Consider the following 16164-nt stretch of genomic DNA (forward strand, 5'->3'; position numbering starts at 1 on the left):
GGCCAAAGGCACCATGTGGAAAGATGAACCACCTTCGGCAGAAATTGTTGACGTGTCCTCAATTCTGCTCTATCTTCATGAAAGATCAAATAAAGGCTCTTGTGATACTGCATGGTTTGTACTGTTTTCCATGTGCTCCCAGATCTTTCAAGCAAGTAGCATGGTCAAGAAAGTTCTGTTTGAAAAGAAACAAACATTTACTGTCATTGTTATGCAAATAAACTTACATTAAAGCTAACAAGAAAGCACACTCGTTCTGTCTTTAAACTGATAAAAGAAACCCCAATAATATGGGGCATGCAAAAATTGAGATAAAACTCAGTTTTGCTCCTCTCCACGGAAATCTTTAATAAAAGGCGAAATATTTGTTAGTTCTGAAGAGAAACCAGAGCATGACCAAGATTCCACCTGTCGCCTGAGTGCCATGCCAGCAGTTCTCATTCAGCTCAAAGTGAGCACCCAATTTGAATGAAAGAAAGCAGATTTCTCACCAGGCTTCCCCTTGCTATAAACATGGTTTGTACTCTTTTCCATGTGCTCCCAGATCTTTCAAACAATTAGTGTGGTCAAGAAAGTTCTGTTTGAAAAGAAACAAACATTTACTGTCATTTCTATGCAAATGAGCTTACATTAAAGCACACTCGTTCTATCTTTAAACCAATAAAATAAAACCCCAATAAGATGGGGCATGCAAAAATTGAGATAAAACTCAGTTTTGCTCCTCTCCACGGAAATCTTTAGTAAAAGGCGAAAGATTTGTTCGTTCTGAAGAGAAACCACAGCATGACCAAGATTCTACCTGTCGCCTGAGTGCCATGCCAGCAGTCCTCATTCAGCTCAAAGTGAGCACCCAATTTGAAAGAAAGAAAGCAGATTTCTCACCAGGCTTCCCCTTGCTATAAACATGGTTTGTACTCTTTTCCATGTGCTCCCAGATCTTTCAAGCAATTAGTATAGTCAAGAAAGTTCTGTTTGAAAAGAAACAAACATTTACTGTCATTTCTACGCAAATGAGCTTACATTAAAGCACACTCGTTCTATCTTTAAACTGATAAAAGAAACCCCAATAAGACGGGGCATGCAAAAATTGAGATAAAACTCAGTTTTGCTCCTCTCCATGGAAATCTTTAGTAAAAGGCAAAAGATTTGTTCGTTCTGAAGAGAAACCAGAGCATGACCAAGATTCCACCTGTCGCCTGAGTGCCGTGCCAGCAGTCCTCATTCAGCTCAAAGTGAGCACCCAATTTGAAAGAAAGAAAGCAGATTTCTCACCAGGCTTCCCCTTGCTATAAGCATGGTTTGTACTCTTTTCCATGTGCTCCCAGATCTTTCAAGCAATTAGTATGGTCAAGAAAGTTCTGCTTGAAAAGAAACAGACATTTATTGTCATTGTTATGCAAATAAACTTACATTAAAGCTAACAAGAAAGCACACTCGTTCTGTCTTTAATCCGATAAAAGAAACCCCAATAATATGGGGCATGCAAAAATTGAGATAAAACTCAGTTTTGCTCCTCTCCACGGAAATCTTTAGTAAAAGGCGAAAGATTTGTTCGTTCTGAAGAGAAACCAGAGCATGACCAAGATTCCACCTGTCGCCTGAGTGCCGTGCCAGCAGTCCTTATTCAGATCAAAGTGAGCGCCCAATTTGAAAGAAAGCAGATTTCTCACCTGTCTTCTCCTTGCTATAAGCATGGTTTGTACTGTATTCCATGTGCTCCCAGATCTTTCAAGCAAGTAGCATGGTCAAGAAAGTTCTGTTTGAAAAGAAACAAACATTTACTGTCATTTCTATGCAAATGAGCTTACATTAAAGCACACTCATTCTATCTTTAAACCGATAAAAGAAACCCCAAAAAGATGGGGCATGCAAAAATTGAGATAAAACTCGGTTTTGCTCCTCTCCACGGAAATCTTTAGTAAAAGGCGAAAGATTTGTTCGTTCTGAAGAGAAACCAGAGCATGACCAAGATTTTTATCTGAAAATATGTGTTCTCCCTGCAGTTGTTGTCCCCAGATGAGAGTTCCCTTGTGCTGCCTCAGTTGAATCTCCTTTACTTGACAGGGGGATGCTCGAGCAGCGACCCTCCCCAGCTCTAGCCCAACTCCTACTTACCTGCCAGGTGAGATACTATGATCATGAAGGTGCTTCTCCCAGGGCAAGGCTCACCCATTGCACTCTGGGTGTGCTGCTTCTGCGATTTCCCCAAATGTGGGAAACTTGACTGCATAATTTGTGTTTCCCCTGGTCGGCTCTCGTATAATTCAGATCTCTTTGTCTCAGGTCTCTCTCCAGCCTAGTTTGCTGTCTGTTTCTACTTCTCTTTTCTTGAGCCGCTCCCTTCTATGCCCTTGCGCACTATCCTGACTTCTCCCGTCTGCTTACTTCGTGCCTTCCAACGCACAATGCAAACTACAGGTAGTGCTGCAGGACCCACACCCTTTTACTTGCCTTACAGAGCGTCTCTGGAGCAGTTACAGTGCCCAGCTGCTGCAAGAAATCAGCTTGAATGCTTCAGGGGCTGGGGAATAGCCAACATGAGCCCCACACCGAAGGAGGGTGGAGGTGTGTAATGCGAACTAGGGGTCATCCAAGCGCCGCAAAAGGCCGCCATGCCCTGCACGCCCCTTGTCTCTTTTCATATGCAGACGAGGGTTGAAGCCAACTTTGACCCACTGTTTGGATGACATCACCATATGCAAATCCATCTGCTGCAGGCCTTCCCCCAGGAATGCTTGCACTAGTTGTTGCATTTGGTTTGTTGTTTGGGGGTGCTTCAGTATTAGGCAGCCTTCTGCCCTCCCATGTTCATCTGAAAATATGTGTTCTCCCTGCAGTTGTTGTCCCCAGATGAGAGTTCCCTTGTGCTGCCTCAGTTGAATCTCCTTTACTTGACAGAGATGTGCCTGAGCAGCGGCCCTCCCCAGCCCTATCCCAAATCATACTTATTTTGCATAGGCGATACCATGGTCATGAAGATTGTTCTCCCAGGGTGAGGTTCATTCATTGCATTCTGGGTATGCTGACCCCTGTGATTTCCCCAAATGTGGGAAACTCGACTGCATTATTTGTGGTAGTGGGGGACTGTGTTTGTGCTTTCCTCTGGTCAGCTCTGGTAAAAATCAGATTTCTTTATCTCAGATCTTCCTCTAGCCTTGTTCTTCTTTCGAGAGTTCCCTTGTGCTGCCTCAGTTGGATCTCTTTCACTTGACAGGGGGGTGCCCGAGCAGCGACCCTCCCCAGCTCTAGCCCAACTCCTACTTACCTGCCAGGTGAGATACTATGATCATGAAGGTGCTTCTCCCAGGGCAAGGCTCACCCATTGCACTCTAGTTGTGCTGCCCCTGTGATTTCCCCAAATGTGGGAAACTTGACTGCATAATTTGTGTTTCCCTTGGTCGGCTCTCGTATAATTCAGATCTCTTTGTCTCAGGTCTCTCTCCAGCCTAGTTTGCTGTCTGTTTCCACTTCTCTTTTCTTGAGCCGCTCCCTTCTATGCCCTTGCGCACTATCCTGACTTCTCCCGTCTGCTTACTTCGTGCCTTCCAACGCACAATGCAAACTACAGGTAGTGCTGCAGGGCCCACACCCTTTTACTTGCCTTACAGAGCAGCTCTGGAGCAGTTACAGTGCCCAGCTGCTGCAAGAAATCAGCTTGAATGCTTCAGGGGCTGGGGCATAGCCAACATGAGCCCCACACCGAAGGAGGGTGGAGGTGTGTAATGCGAACTAGGGGTCATCCAAGCGCCGCAAAAGGCCGCCATGCCCTGCACGCCCCTTTTCTCTTTTCATATGCAGACGAGGGTTGAAGCCAACTTTGACCCACTGCTTGGATGGCATCACCATATGCAAATCCATCTGCTGCAGGCCTTCCCCCAGGAATGCTTGCACTAGTTGTTGCATTTGGTTTGTTGTTTGGGGGTGCTTCAGTATTAGGCAGCCTTCTGCCCTCCCATGTTCATCTGAAAATATGTGTTCTCCCTGCAGTTGTTGTCCCCAGATGAGAGTTCCCTTGTGCTGCCTCAGTTGAATCTCCTTTACTTGACAGAGATGTGCCTGAGCAGCGGCCCTCCCCAGCCCTATCCCAAATCATACTTATTTTGCATAGGAGAGACCATGGTCTTGAAGATTGTTCTCCCAGGGTGAGGTTCATTCATTGCATTCTGGGTATGCTGACCCATGTGATTTCCCCAAATGTGGGAAACTCAACTGCATTATTTGTGGTAGTGGGGGACTGTGTTTGTGCTTTCCTCTGGTCAGCTCTAGTAAAAGTCAGATTTCTTTGTTTCAGTTCTTCCTCTAGCCTTGTTCTTCTTTCGAGAGTTCTCTTGTGCTGCCTCAGTGTGTATGGTTATTAATCAAAAGGTTGGTGGTTCAATCCCACTAAGGGACGTAATTGACCTTGTTATCAGATTTTGGTGATATTTAAGTAGACAAGTCAAAATTTCAAACCCCCTGTTATGGTGTAGGGTACCTGGCCTTCTCTGATGTAATCAGAGTTAGATTTGATTCAGTGATTTTATAAAAACAGCTAGGAAGCACAATTTAGCAGTGGGTTGCAGAGAAAAAGAAATATGCTGGCAAAAAAATCCAATTGAGTGATTAAACAGCTCTTCATTTTCTGGCTTTATTTTTATGCTAACAAATTTGTACTCTGAAAAGTGTCCACAAAGCCAAGTCTCTGATTAACACCTTTGTAGGGATGGTTTTTCACCTATTACTAAATTAAACTTGCTTCATTGGAAAGGCAGCAAGATGCATCCTCATTTCAATGTCTACTGAAATAATACAGGTTGACACCAGGAAACATTAACGCCACTGCATCCTTGCTGCTTTCGCATGTGGAAGTCTGTTTAATGTGAAAACAAGGTGATATCTAATTAGCACACAGGTAAGGAATTAAGAAAATCTTTATTTAAGGGTGAAGGTGTTTCTCACAAAATCGTTGCCCCAATGCATCATTGAAATTCAAGCTGGAAAGATGATTTTAATATATCACTTGTACATTTTGTATTGCTCTTCTGGTGACAATGTAGTTTGTTTTTGTCAATTACCATTTTAATAATAGGGTAAAGAAAATTAAGTGGATTTTTGAAAGAAAACAATACTGTCAATATACTATTAAAACAAATTAAAATGGTAAAAGTTAGTGTACTTTAAGTAAAAATAAAAGAGCAAAAATATCAATCCCAGTTTTGGATTACTTTAATTAACAAAAAAAATGCATATAGCAGAGGATAGTTTCAATCTGCCTACCTCTGGGTTATGGGCCCAGCATTTTTCCATTGCAGTACTCTGCTGCACATGTAAGTGCAAGAGATCCTGAAGCACTCACTCATCATGGGAAAGTACCAATGTGTTTCTTCGTTGGTTGATGGAAGAAACATCTTACAAAAACTCTCCAGATTATTGACTTTTTAAAGTTTTTCTAGGAAACGTTCTAGATGAATGCTTATTAGCCTTTGTCAGTACGTACGTTTGTAAAGTGTCTCTGTGGCGCAATCTGTTAGTGTGTTTGGTTATTAATCAAAGGGTTGGTGGTTCAATCCCACCCAGGGATGTAATTGACCTTGTTATCAGATTTTGGTGATCTTTAAGTAGACAAGTCAAAATTTCAAACCCCCTTCTTATGGTGTAGGGTACCTGGCCTACTCTGATGTAATCAGAGTTAGATTTGAATCAGTGATTTTATAAAAAAAAACAGCTAGGAAGCACAATTTAGCAGTGGGTTGCAGAGAAAAAGAAATATGCTGGCAGAAAAATCCAATTGAGTGATTAAACAGCTCTTCATTTTCTGGCTTTATTTTTATGCTAACAAATTTGTTCTCTGAAAAGTGTCCACAAAGCTAAGTCTCTGATTAACACCTTTGTAGGGATGGTTTTTCACCTATTACTAAATTAAACTTGCTTCATTGGAAAGGCAGCAAGATGCATCCTCATTTCAATGTCTACTGAAATAATACAGGTTGACACCAGGAAACATTAACGCCACTGCATCCTTGCTGCTTTCGCATGTGGAAGTCTGTTTAATGTGAAAACAAGGTGATATCTAATTAGCACACAGGTAAGGAATTAAGAAAATCTTTATTTAAGGGTGAAGATGTTTCTCACAAAATCGTTGCCCCAATGCATCATTGAAATTCAAGCTGGAAAGATGATTTTAATATATCACTTGTACATTTTGTATTGCTCTTCTGGTGACAATGTAGTTTGTTTTTGTCAATTACCATTTTAATAATCGGGTAAAGAAAATTAATTGGATTTTTGAAAGAAAACAATACTGTCAATATACTATTAAAACAAATTAAAATGGTAAAAGTTATTGTACTTTAAGTAAAAATAAAAGAGCAAAAATATCAATCCCAGTTTTGGATTACTTTAATTAACAAAAAAAAAATGCATATAGCAGAGGATAGTTTCAATCTGCCTACCTCTGGGTTATGGACCCAGCATGCTTCCATTACAGTACTCTGCTGCACATGTAAGTGCAAGAGGTCCTGAAGCACTCACTTATCATGGGAAAGTACCAATGTGTTTCTTCATTGGTTGATGGAAGAAACATCTTACAAAAACTCTCCACATTATTGACTTTTTAAAATGTTTCTAGGAAACGTTCTAGATGAATGCTTATTAGCCTTTGTCAGTATGTACTTTTGCAAAGTGTCGCTGTGGCGCAATCAGTTAGTGTGTATGGTTATTAACCAAAAGGTTGGTGGTTCAATCCCACCCAGGGACGTAATTGACCTTGTTATCAGATTTTGGTGATCTTTAAGTAGACAAGTCAAAATTTCAAACCCCCTGTTATGGTGTAGGGTACCTGGCCTTCTCTGATGTAATCAGAGTTAGATTTGATTCAGTGATTTTATAAAAACAGCTAGGAAGCACAATTTAGCAGTGGGTTGCAGAGAAAAAGAAATATGCTGGCAAAAAAATCCAATTGAGTGATTAAACAGCTCTTCATTTTCTGGCTTTATTTTTATGCTAACAAATTTGTTCTCTGAAAAGTGTCCACAAAGCCAAGTCTCTGATTAACACCTTTGTAGGGATGGTTTTTCACCTATTACTAAATTAAACTTGCTTCATTGGAAAGGCAGCAAGATGCATCCTCATTTCAATGTCTACTGAAATAATACAGGTTGACACCAGGAAACATTAACGCCACTGCATCCTTGCTGCTTTCGCATGTGGAAGTCTGTTTAATGTGAAAACAAGGTGATATCTAATTAGCACACAGGTAAGGAATTAAGAAAATCTTTATTTAAGGGTGAAGGTGTTTCTCACAAAATCGTTGCCCCAATGCATCATTGAAATTCAAGCTGGAAAGATGATTTTAATATATCACTTGTACATTTTGTATTGCTCTTCTGGTGACAATGTAGTTTGTTTTTGTCAATTACCATTTTAATAATAGGGTAAAGAAAATTAAGTGGATTTTTGAAAGAAAACAATACTGTCAATATACTATTAAAACAAATTAAAATGGTAAAAGTTATTGTACTTTAAGTAAAAATAAAAGAGCAAAAATATCAATCCCAGTTTTGGATTACTTTAATTAACAAAAAAAAATGCATATAGCAGAGGATAGTTTCAATCTGCCTACCTCTGGGTTATGGGCCCAGCATTTTTCCATTGCAGTACTCTGCTGCACATGTAAGTGCAAGAGATCCTGAAGCACTCACTCATCATGGGAAAGTACCAATGTGTTTCTTCGTTGGTTGATGGAAGAAACATCTTACAAAAACTCTCCAGATTATTGACTTTTTAAAGTTTTTCTAGGAAACGTTCTAGATGAATGCTTATTAGCCTTTGTCAGTATGTACGTTTGTAAAGTGTCTCTGTGGCGCAATCTGTTAGTGTGTTTGGTTATTAATCAAAGGGTTGGTGGTTCAATCCCACCCAGGGATGTAATTGACCTTGTTATCAGATTTTGGTGATCTTTAAGTAGACAAGTCAAAATTTCAAACCCCCTTCTTATGGTGTAGGGTACCTGGCCTACTCTGATGTAATCAGAGTTAGATTTGAATCAGTGATTTTATAAAAAAAACAGCTAGGAAGCACAATTTAGCAGTGGGTTGCAGAGAAAAAGAAATATGCTGGCAGAAAAATCCAATTGAGTGATTAAACAGCTCTTCATTTTCTGGCTTTATTTTTATGCTAACGAATTTGTTCTCTGAAAAGTGTCCACAAAGCCAAGTATCTGATTAACATATTTGTAGGGATGGTTTTTCACCTATTACTAAATTAAACTTGCTTCATTGGAAAGGCAGCAAGATGCATCCTCATTTCAATATCTACTGAAATAATACAGGTTGACACCCGGAAACATTAACGCCACTGCATCCTTGCTGCTTTCTCATGTGGAAGTCTGTTTAATGTGAAAACAAGGTGATATCTAATTAGCACACAGGTAAGGAATTAAGAAAATCTTTATTTAAGGGTGAAGATGTTTCTCACAAAATCGTTGCCCCAATGCATCATTGAAATTCAAGCTGGAAAGATGATTTTAATATATCACTTGTACATTTTGTATTGCTCTTCTGGTGACACTGTAGTTTGTTTTTGTCAATTACCATTTTAATAATCGGGTAAAGAAAATTAATTGGATTTTTGAAAGAAAACAATACTGTCAATATACTATTAAAACAAATTAAAATGGTAAAAGTTATTGTACTTTAAGTAAAAAAAAAAGCTAAAATATCAATCCCAGTTTTGGATTATTTTAATGAACAAAAAAAAAATGCATATAGCAAAGGATAGTTTCAATCTGCCTACCTCTGGGTTATGGGCCCAGCATGCTTCCATTGCAGTACTCTGCTGCACATGTAAGTGCAAGAGATCCTGAAGCACTCACTCATCATGCGAAAGTAACAATGTGTTTCTTCATTGGTTGCTGGAAGAAACATCTTACAAAAACTCTCCAGATTATTGACTTTTTAAAGTTTTTCTAGGAAACGTTCTAGATGAATGCTTATTAGTCTTTGTCAGTATGTACTTTTCGCAAAGTGTCTCTGTGGCGCGATCGGTTAGTGTGTTCAGCTATTAATCAAAAGGTTGGTGGTTCAATCCCATCCAGGGACGTAATTGACCTTGTGATCAGATTTTGGTAATATTTAAGTAGACAAGTCAAAATTGCAAACCCCCTCTTATGGTGTAGGGTACCTGGCCTTCTCTGATGTAATCAGAGTTAGATTTGATTAAGTGATTTTATAAAAAAAACAGCTAGGAAGCACAATTTAGCAGTGGGTTGCAGAGAAAAAGAAAAATGCTGGCAGAAAAATCCAATTGAGTGATTAAACAGCTCTTCATTTTCTGGCTTTATTTTTATGATTACAAATTTGTTCTCTGAAAAGTGTCCACAAAGCCAAGTATCTGATTAACATCTTTGTAGGGATGGTTTTTCACCTATTACTAAATTAAACTTGCTTCATTGGAAAGGCAGCAAGATGCATCCTCATTTCAATATCTACGGAAATAATACAGGTTGACACCAGGAAACATTAACGCCACTGCATCTTTGCTGTTTTCTCATGTGGAAGTCTGTTTAATGTGAAAACAAGGTGATATCTAATTAGCACACAGGTAAGGAATTAAGAACATCTTTATTTAAGGGTGAAGATGTTTCTCACAAAATCGTTGCCCCAATGCATCATTGAAATTCAAGCTGGAAAGATGATTTTAATATATCACTTGTACATTTTGTATTGCTCTTCTGGTGACAATGTAGTTTGTTTTTGTCAATTACCATTTTAATAATCGGGTAAAGAAAATTAATAGGATTTTTGAAAGAAAACAATACTATTAAAACAAATTAAAATGGTAAAAGTTATTGTACTTTAAGTAAAAATAAAAGAGCAAAAATATCAATCCCAGTTTTGGATTACTTTAATTAACAAAAAAAATGCATATAGCAGAGGATAGTTTCAATCTGCCTACCTCTGGGTTATGGACCCAGCATGCTTCCATTACAGTACTCTGCTGCACATGTAAGTGCAAGAGATCCTGAAGCACTCACTCATCATGGGAAAGTACCAATGTGTTTCTTCATTGGTTGATGGAAGAAACATCTTACAAAAACTCTCCACATTATTGACTTTTTAAAATGTTTCTAGGAATCATTCTAGATGAATGCTTATTAGCCTTTGTCAGTAAGTACTTTTGCAAAGTGTCGCTGTGGCGCAATCAGTTAGTGTGTAAGGCTATTAACCAAAAGGTTGGTGGTTCAATCCCACCCAGGGACTTAATTGACTTTGTTATCAGATTTTGGTGATCTTTAAGTAGACAAGTCAAAATTTCAAACCCACTGTTATGGTGTAGGGTACCTGGCCTTCTCTGATGTTTAGATTTGATTCAGTGATTTTATAAAAACAGCTAGGAAGCACAATTTAGCAGTGGGTTGCAGAGAAAAAGAAATATGCTGGCAGAAAAATCCAATTGAGTGATTAAACAGCTCTTCATTTTCTGGCTTTATTTTTATACTAACAAATTTGTTCTCTGAAAAGTGTCCACAAAGCCAAGTCTCTGATTAACACCTTTGTAGGGATGGTTTTTCACCTATTACTAAATTAAACTTGCTTCATTGGAAAGGCAGCAAGATGCATCCTCATTTCAATGTCTACTGAAATAATACAGGTTGACACCAGGAAACATTAACGCCACTGCATCCTTGCTGCTTTCGCATGTGGAAGTCTGTTTAATGTGAAAACAAGGTGATATCTAATTAGCACACAGGTAAGGAATTAAGAAAATCTTTATTTAAGGGTGAAGATGTTTCTCACAAAATCGTTGCCCCAATGCATCATTGAAATTCAAGCTGGAAAGATGATTTTAATATATCACTTGTACATTTTGTATTGCTCTTCTGGTGACAATGTAGTTTGTTTTTGTCAATTACCATTTTAATAATCGGGTAAAGAAAATTAATTGGATTTTTGAAAGAAAACAATACTGTCAATATACTATTAAAACAAATTAAAATGGTAAAAGTTATTGTACTTTAAGTAAAAATAAAAGAGCAAAAATATCAATCCCAGTTTTGGATTACTTTAATTAACAAAAAAAAATGCATATAGCAGAGGATAGTTTCAATCTGCCTACCTCTGGGTTATGGACCCAGCATGCTTCCATTACAGTACTCTGTTGCACATGTAAGTGCAAGAGGTCCTGAAGCACTCACTTATCATGGGAAAGTACCAATGTGTTTCTTCATTGGTTGATGGAAGAAACATCTTACAAAAACTCTCCACATTATTGACTTTTTAAAATGTTTCTAGGAATCGTTCTAGATGAATGCTTATTAGCCTTTGTCAGTATGTTCTTTTGCAAAGTGTTGTTTTGGCGCAATCAGTTAGTGTGTAAGGCTATTAACCAAAAGGTTGGTGGTTCAATCCCACCCAGGGACTTAATTGACCTTGTTATCAGATTTTGGTGATCTTTAAGTAGACAAGTCAAAATTTCAAACCCCCTGTTATGGTGTAGGGTACCTGGCCTTCTCTAATGTAATCAGAGTTAGATTTGATTCAGTGATTTTATAAAAACAGCTAGGAAGAACAATTTAGCAGTGGGTTGCAGAGAAAAAGAAATATGCTGGCAGAAAAATCCAATTGAGTGATTAAACAGCTCTTCATTTTCTGGCTTTATTTTTATACTAACAAATTTGTTCTCTGAAAAGTGTCCACAAAGACAAGTCTCTGATTAACACCTTTGTAGGGATGGTTTTTCACCTATTACTAAATTAAACTTGCTTCATTGGAAAGGCAGCAAGATGCATCTTCATTTCAATGTCTACTGAAATAATACAGGTTGACACCAGGAAACATTAACGCCACTGCATCCTTGCTGCTTTTGCATGTGGAAGTCTGTTTAATGTGAAAACAAGGTGATATCTAATTAGCACACAGGTAAGGAATTAAGAAAATCTTTATTTAAGGGTGAAGATGTTTCTCACAAAATCGTTGCCCCAATGCATCATTGAAATTCAAGCTGGAAAGATGATTTTAATATATCACTTGTACATTTTGTATTGCTCTTCTGGTGACAATGTAGTTTGTTTTTGTCAATTACCATTTTAATAATCGGGTAAAGAAAATTAAGTGGATTTTTGAAAGAAAACAATACTGTCAATATACTATTAAAACAAATTAAAATGGTAAAAGTTATTGTACTTTAAGTAAAAATAAAAGAGCAAAAATATCAATCCCAGTTTTGGATTACTTTAATTAACAAAAAAAAATGCATATAGCAGAGGATAGTTTCAATTTGCCTACCTCTGGGTTATGGACCCAGCATGCTTCCATTACAGTACTCTGCTGCACATGTAAGTGCAAGAGGTCCTGAAGCACTCACTTATCATGGGAAAGTACCAATGTGTTTCTTCATTGGTTGATGGAAGAAACATCTTACAAAAACTCTCCACATTATTGACTTTTTAAAATGTTTCTAGGAATCGTTCTAGATGAATGCTTATTAGCCTTTGTCAGTATGTACTTTTGCTAAGTGTAGCTGTGGCGCAATCAGTTAGTGTGTAAGGCTATTAACCAAAAGGTTGGTTGTTCAATCCCACCCAGGGATTTAATTGACCTTGTTATCAGATTTTGGTGATCTTTAAGTAGACAAGTCAAAATTTCAAACCCCCTGTTATGGTGTAGGGTACCTGGCCTTCTCTGATGTAATCAGAGTTAGATTTGATTCAGTGATTTTATAAAAACAGCTAGGAAGCACAATTTGGCAGTGGGTTGCAGAGAAAAAGAAATATGCTGGCACAAAAATCCAATTGAGTGTTTAAACAGCTCTTCATTTTCTGGCTTTATTTTTATGCTAACTAATTTGTTCTCTGAAAAGTGTCCACAAAGCCAAGTATCTGATTAACATATTTGTAGGGATGGTTTTTCACCTATTACTAAATTAAACTTGCTTCATTGGAAAGGCAGCAAGATGTATCCTCATTTCAATATCTACTGAAATAATACAGGTTGACACCAGGAAACATTAACGCCACTGCATCCTTGCTGCTTTCTCATGTGGAAGTCTGTTTAATGTGAAAACAAGGTGATATCTAATTAGCACACAGGTAAGGAATTAAGAAAATCTTTATTTAAGGGTGAAGATGTTTCTCACAAAATCGTTGCCCCAATGCATCATTGAAATTCAAGCTGGAAAGATGATTTTAATATATCACTTGTACATTTTGTATTGCTCTTATGGTGACAATGTAGTTTGTTTTTGTCAATTACCATTTTAATAATAGGGTAAAGAAAATTAAGTGGATTTTTGAAAGAAAACAATACTGTCAATATACTATTAAAACAAATTAAAATGGTAAAAGTTATTGTACTTTAAGTAAAAATAAAAGCGAAAATATCAATCCCAGTTTTGGATTACTTTAATGAACAAAAAAAAAAATTCATATAGCAAAGGATAGTTTCAATCTGCCTACCTCTGGGTTATGGGCCCAGCATGCTTCCATTGCAGTACTCTGCTGCACATGTAAGTGCAAGAGATCCTGAAGCACTCACTCATCATGCGAAAGTACTAATGTGTTTCTTCATTGGTTGCTGGAAGAAACATCTTACAAAAACTCTCCAGATTATTGACTTTTTAAAGTTTTTCTAGGAAACGTTCTAGATGAATGCTTATTAGTCTTTGTCAGTATGTGCTTTTTGCAAAGTGTCGCTGTGGCGCAATCAGTTAGTGTGTATGGTTATTAACCAAAAGGTTGGTGGTTCAATCCCACCCAGGGACGTAATTGACCTTGTTATCAGATTTTGGTGATCTTTAAGTAGACAAGTCAAAATTTCAAACCCCCTGTTATGGTGTAGGGTACCTGGCCTTCTCTGATGTAATCAGAGTTAGATTTGATTCAGTGATTTTATAAAAACAGCTAGGAAGCACAATTTAGCAGTGGGTTGCAGAGAAAAAGAAATATGCTGGCAAAAAAATCCAATTGAGTGATTAAACAGCTCTTCATTTTCTGGCTTTATTTTTATGCTAACAAATTTGTTCTCTGAAAAGTGTCCACAAAGCCAAGTCTCTGATTAACACCTTTGTAGGGATGGTTTTTCACCTATTACTAAATTAAACTTGCTTCATTGGAAAGGCAGCAAGATGCATCCTCATTTCAATGTCTACTGAAATAATACAGGTTGACACCAGGAAACATTAACGCCACTGCATCCTTGCTGCTTTCGCATGTGGAAGTCTGTTTAATGTGAAAACAAGGTGATATCTAATTAGCACACAGGTAAGGAATTAAGAAAATCTTTATTTAAGGGTGAAGGTGTTTCTCACAAAATCGTTGCCCCAATGCATCATTGAAATTCAAGCTGGAAAGATGATTTTAATATATCACTTGTACATTTTGTATTGCTCTTCTGGTGACAATGTAGTTTGTTTTTGTCAATTACCATTTTAATAATAGGGTAAAGAAAATTAAGTGGATTTTTGAAAGAAAACAATACTGTCAATATACTATTAAAACAAATTAAAATGGTAAAAGTTATTGTACTTTAAGTAAAAATAAAAGAGCAAAAATATCAATCCCAGTTTTGGATTACTTTAATTAACAAAAAAAATGCATATAGCAGAGGATAGTTTCAATCTGCCTACCTCTGGGTTATGGGCCCAGCATTTTTCCATTGCAGTACTCTGCTGCACATGTAAGTGCAAGAGATCCTGAAGCACTCACTCATCATGGGAAAGTACCAATGTGTTTCTTCGTTGGTTGATGGAAGAAACATCTTACAAAAACTCTCCAGATTATTGACTTTTTAAAGTTTTTCTAGGAAACGTTCTAGATGAATGCTTATTAGCCTTTGTCAGTATGTACGTTTGTAAAGTGTCTCTGTGGCGCAATCTGTTAGTGTGTTTGGTTATTAATCAAAGGGTTGGTGGTTCAATCCCACCCAGGGATGTAATTGACCTTGTTATCAGATTTTGGTGATCTTTAAGTAGACAAGTCAAAATTTCAAACCCCCTTCTTATGGTGTAGGGTACCTGGCCTACTCTGATGTAATCAGAGTTAGATTTGAATCAGTGATTTTATAAAAAAAACAGCTAGGAAGCACAATTTAGCAGTGGGTTGCAGAGAAAAAGAAATATGCTGGCAGAAAAATCCAATTGAGTGATTAAACAGCTCTTCATTTTCTGGCTTTATTTTTATGCTAACGAATTTGTTCTCTGAAAAGTGTCCACAAAGCCAAGTATCTGATTAACATATTTGTAGGGATGGTTTTTCACCTATTACTAAATTAAACTTGCTTCATTGGAAAGGCAGCAAGATGCATCCTCATTTCAATATCTACTGAAATAATACAGGTTGACACCAGGAAACATTAACGCCACTGCATCCTTGCTGCTTTCTCATGTGGAAGTCTGTTTAATGTGAAAACAAGGTGATATCTAATTAGCACACAGGTAAGGAATTAAGAAAATCTTTATTTAAGGGTGAAGATGTTTCTCACAAAATCGTTGCCCCAATGCATCATTGAAATTCAAGCTGGAAAGATGATTTTAATATATCACTTGTACATTTTGTATTGCTCTTCTGGTGACAATGTAGTTTGTTTTTGTCAATTACCATTTTAATAATCGGATAAAGAAAATTAATTGGATTTTTGAAAGAAAACAATACTGTCAATATACTATTAAAACAAATTAAAATGGTAAAAGTTATTGTACTTTAAGTAAAAATAAAAGCTAAAATATCAATCCCAGTTTTGGATTACTTTAATGAACAAAAAAAAAATGCATATAGCAAAGGATAGTTTCAATCTGCCTACCTCTGGGTTATGGGCCCAGCATGCTTCCATTGCAGTACTCTGCTGCACATGTAAGTGCAAGAGATCCTGAAGCACTCACTCATCATGCGAAAGTACTAATGTGTTTCTTCATTGGTTGCTGGTGAAACATCTTACAAAAACTCTCCAGATTATTGACTTTTTAAAGTTTTTCTAGGAAACGTTCTAGATGAATGCTTATTAGTCTTTGTCAGTATGTGCTTTTTGCAAAGTGTCTCTGTGGCGCAATCGGTTAGTGTGTTCAGCTATTTATCAAAAGGTTGGTGGTTCAATCCCACCCAGGGACGTAATTGACCTTGTGATCACATTTTGGTGATATTTAAGTAGACAAGTCAAAATTGCAAACCCCCTCTTATGGTATAGGGTACCTGGC

General features: G+C 37.5%; 9 non-coding genes across 9 annotated transcripts; 4 read left to right on the plus strand and 5 right to left on the minus strand.

Annotated features, from left to right (window-relative positions):
• Positions 1–278: 278 nt before the first annotated feature.
• On the minus strand, positions 279–394 carry LOC134998711 (U5 spliceosomal RNA). Its single transcript, XR_010200882.1, has one exon. It is a non-coding gene; the product is annotated as a U5 spliceosomal RNA (small nuclear RNA).
• A 275-nt stretch (positions 395–669) lies between these two features.
• Positions 670–785, minus strand: LOC134998688 (U5 spliceosomal RNA). Its single transcript, XR_010200858.1, has one exon. It is a non-coding gene; the product is annotated as a U5 spliceosomal RNA (small nuclear RNA).
• Positions 786–1059: 274 nt separating this feature from the next.
• On the minus strand, positions 1060–1175 carry LOC134998706 (U5 spliceosomal RNA). The gene has a single exon (XR_010200877.1). It is a non-coding gene; the product is annotated as a U5 spliceosomal RNA (small nuclear RNA).
• Positions 1176–1461: 286 nt separating this feature from the next.
• LOC134998636 (U5 spliceosomal RNA) lies at positions 1462–1577 on the minus strand. The gene has a single exon (XR_010200807.1). It is a non-coding gene; the product is annotated as a U5 spliceosomal RNA (small nuclear RNA).
• A 270-nt stretch (positions 1578–1847) lies between these two features.
• LOC134998650 (U5 spliceosomal RNA) lies at positions 1848–1963 on the minus strand. The gene has a single exon (XR_010200820.1). It is a non-coding gene; the product is annotated as a U5 spliceosomal RNA (small nuclear RNA).
• A 144-nt stretch (positions 1964–2107) lies between these two features.
• On the plus strand, positions 2108–2270 carry LOC134998334 (U1 spliceosomal RNA). The gene has a single exon (XR_010200618.1). It is a non-coding gene; the product is annotated as a U1 spliceosomal RNA (small nuclear RNA).
• A 671-nt stretch (positions 2271–2941) lies between these two features.
• LOC134998878 (U1 spliceosomal RNA) lies at positions 2942–3105 on the plus strand. The gene has a single exon (XR_010201042.1). It is a non-coding gene; the product is annotated as a U1 spliceosomal RNA (small nuclear RNA).
• A 152-nt stretch (positions 3106–3257) lies between these two features.
• LOC134998570 (U1 spliceosomal RNA) lies at positions 3258–3420 on the plus strand. The gene has a single exon (XR_010200773.1). It is a non-coding gene; the product is annotated as a U1 spliceosomal RNA (small nuclear RNA).
• A 671-nt stretch (positions 3421–4091) lies between these two features.
• On the plus strand, positions 4092–4255 carry LOC134998950 (U1 spliceosomal RNA). Its single transcript, XR_010201111.1, has one exon. It is a non-coding gene; the product is annotated as a U1 spliceosomal RNA (small nuclear RNA).
• The last annotated feature ends 11909 nt before the right edge of the window (positions 4256–16164 follow it).

This window comes from Pseudophryne corroboree, unplaced genomic scaffold (genome assembly GCF_028390025.1).
Source record: "Pseudophryne corroboree isolate aPseCor3 unplaced genomic scaffold, aPseCor3.hap2 scaffold_149, whole genome shotgun sequence".
NCBI classification, from domain to species: Eukaryota; Metazoa; Chordata; class Amphibia; order Anura; family Myobatrachidae; genus Pseudophryne; species Pseudophryne corroboree.